The sequence below is a fragment of the Camellia sinensis genome, chromosome 2 (genome assembly GCF_055761805.1).
Source record: "Camellia sinensis isolate YWXY chromosome 2, ASM5576180v1, whole genome shotgun sequence".
In the NCBI taxonomy this organism is placed as follows: Eukaryota; Viridiplantae; Streptophyta; class Magnoliopsida; order Ericales; family Theaceae; genus Camellia; species Camellia sinensis.
In genome coordinates, this window is record NC_138962.1 from 223,749,785 (window position 1) to 223,753,540 (window position 3,756).

Here is a 3,756-nt window from a genome sequence, read left to right on the forward strand (position 1 = left end):
AGGGCTTTCAAAATTACTCATTCAAAATTAGGGCTTTGAAAATTACTGTTATGCAGATAGATAAATGGTATGATTGATAAATGTGGAACATATTGTGAGGAACATATATGCATTTACCTTTTAGAGTTAAAGTATAAATTTTGCAGAACGTAGTATGATTATGCAGAAAGTGATCGAACATAAAATGAAATGATCACATCTTTGCAGAACATAGTATGATTATGCAGATTGATAATTAGTTGAACAAATGCACATAGTTGTGTAATTTTTAATGTGTGATTGATAATTGAATTTTGGTGTATTTGTTGTCAATCACGCATGATTTGTTGTAATGAACTTCTATCAACTAATATGTTAGCTACGTGAATTGAATTAACTATTATCAACATTGATAACTATTATCAAACTGAACTGAAATGTTCATAACTATTACTGATTTGTTGATAAGTATTTCAGTGTGCTTTGTTGAAAATCACATGTGTGATTTGTTGATAACTATTTCAGTTTGATAACTATTAGTTGAATCACACTCTCCAACAATCTGCCCATAATCATTTCACTTCAGTATAATTTGTTGATAATAGTTGTGTAACATGTGTGATTGATAATTGAATTGACATTGAACTGATATGTTTGTAAAACTACCATGTTTGTTCAGTTTGAAAATGCTATGTGTGTAACATGTGTGTAATTAATCACAAATGCTATGTTTGAAACTGAAGAAAATGACTGACATTGAACTGCCATGTTTGTTCAAATGCTATTAACAGTTTAGTCTGTGTAACCTCTGTTCAAGTGCTATTAAACATGGTAGTTTGAACAAATAAATGTTTTCAATAAAGACACACTCTATCCCTCAAATTCAAAGAGAACTGCTATTAACCCCATCAAACACAAGCATAGCAGAGCACTACAAATTTATCATGTATGCAGATTTAAAAAATGGCTTCTTCTTCTAACAATAGCAACATAAGATTACAACCGAGGCTGTGCAATTATGAAAGAACTGCTGCCATACATATTGTAAGAACCAATGAGAATGGAAATGAAGGGCGTTTGTTCTTTGTTTGCCCATCAAAATATGTAAGTATGTATTGGAATATATAATCCTTTAGTAGTCACATTAATATTTGTTGTATTCAACTAACTGATTGTCATGCATTGTAGAGTACCACTCCCACTCCCCATTGCAATTACTTCAAGTTCGTGGATGAAGATGATGAAAACGTTACATCCAGAATCCGTTTCAACACTAGAGCTTGTGATGCTATAACAGTAGAAGACTTTAATGATGTAAGAACGAGGCTTGATGACTTGGAAAATGACTATGGTCGAAGGCTTGAAAGGATAGAAAATAATATCAAAGCGATAGTGTATTTCATTATATTTTCTATCATTTTGTACTTGATCATGTAACTTTTGTAGTTTATTGTATTTTGGGAAATTGAATGGAAGTTTGTACCAGTTTTGGTTGTATTGTACTTCATGATGTAACTAATGTTTATGGAATGAATTTTCTTATGATGCAACTTATGTAACTTACTTAATAGCTTTGTGGAATGAATTTTATTATGGAATGAATGTACAGAATGAATTTTATAAGTTATTATGATGTAACTTATAATTTTATTATGGAATGAATTTTGGGAAACATTGGTCTCATTGTTAGAGCTTTGTGGATGCTATTTGGCAGATTTGTGGATGAATTTTGTGGATGCTATGCGGATTTATTTTTGTGGATGCTATGTGGATTCATTTTGTGGATGCTTTGTGGATGACTGAATTTTGTGGGTGCTTTGTCACTTATCTGTGTCCTGTTATCTGTTGCAGGTTTGTTTGTAATGAACAGATTTGGCAGATCTGTTATCTGTCAACTAGTATTTGCTTGTCACTTATTTGTGGTCTCAACTATTATCTGTTAGCAAGTTTAAAGCAGATAAAGCAGATCTGGTTTTTGATGCTTTGGTTTTGTAGCTACCCAAGCCCAAGCCATGCTCGCAAATGCTCAATCAGAATAGGGTCCTCTAACTTCTAGCCATTCTCTTTCCCATATCCTAAACTAGTGTACATATCTTCTTCTTTTTTTTGTATTGCATAGAATGCGTGGTACATTTCTTCACCATTGTGCTGACTTCTTCATTAATGAATATCAATACTCTGTTTCTGAATGGTCTATTGTATATTTTTTTTGTTTGAAGGGGAGTTGATTAGTTCATAACAATGCACAATAGGAGAAAAATTGCTAATGCACAGGCTGACCCCACGGGGTATGCTTCCATACAACCGGTGTGTTTTTAAAAACAAAACATTTGTGCCCATATTGATGTTAGAGTGTATGAGACCATTGGTCGGGAACACATACAATTTTTTTTTACAATTACAGCTTGTGATTCCATTCAATGATTCTGATACTTAAACCTTATTGTCCATATTCAACGATTCCCAAAACATGAAGTAATCAACAAAACATAGGTTAATGATAGCTTCTAATATTGGTCAATGATATTACAAAAAAATTACCTTGTCATCGTACTAACAAAAATCATAAGATAGCTTTCAGTCGATGACGGTGACCCAAAAAAATACCTTCAACAAAGCGGAAATGATGAACACATTAACGCATGCACCGTTGAAATGGTTAGCAGAGTTTGACAGTTTGTTAGTTTCTAAGTTGTATTTTTTCGCAGCACAATGGCATCTTACAACACTACGCTTACTATGTCATACACATGTCCAGGTCTCCTAATCCTCGCTCAAATCAACAACCTCTGAGTCTGAGTAATCTGAAAGGTCAGGGTCTGACACCAGTGCAGGATCCTCCATTATAGCCTTGATCGCAGATACCGAGTTCAATCCATGTATCTTCGACTCTGCCTTTGCGTCCTCTATGCATGAGTGCCTAATGAGTCGACGAGTCATTTGATCAATCTCACTTTGCAAACGATGCCTAACTTGGGACTCACTGACATGAGGGGATTGCCGTTGCATTTTAATCGATCGGGCTTTAGTAACCTTGACAAAAACACATCGACAGTGGTGTTCACACTGAACTCGTTTGGTAAACAGTGAAACTGGAATTCCAAAATACTTCCCCAGGCTAGCATCTTGTATTGGGGTGCAATTGTAATCCCGTAGAGGTTCAAAACTCCACAGTGGGAACCCTGTTTCAAAGAAACGTCGATCACCAAAGGAATCGATATACCCGCTTGCATAATCCAATTCTGGTGACTTCGGTCGGGAGCTGTCAGCCCTTGCAAGTGATTCTCCATGACCGCGTTTACCGTGGTGTGTATCCATAGGCGTGACGGTTCTTGATTGAGTCCAACTTTGTTTTCGCAGGTTGACGAAGAATATATGGACGCAAAAACAAACCCAAATGCAAAGGAAACAACACTGGTTGCAAACTTTTTTATGGTTGGTTGTAAATGTTAAATTACCACAAACCCGTAGTCATTAATACGTTAGTGGTAGGTTTAAAGATATGAACACAGTTATTGTTGTTTGGTGGCAACACTTACCCAAACTAAGTAAAAGCAAATTAATTATTTTGAATATTTCATTTAATAGGTTCAGTGTAGTTGGAATGGCATATGTATCTGATAAGAGGAATTTTGCTAAGCTTTATGGATGAGTAGACATGTAATTAGGTTGGGGTAGACCAAAAGTTGGGTTGGGGCACAAATACAAATGACGAATGTGAATGTATGATAAACTGTGGGTATGGAAATCAGTGACAGTGGGATAGTACTGATGGAA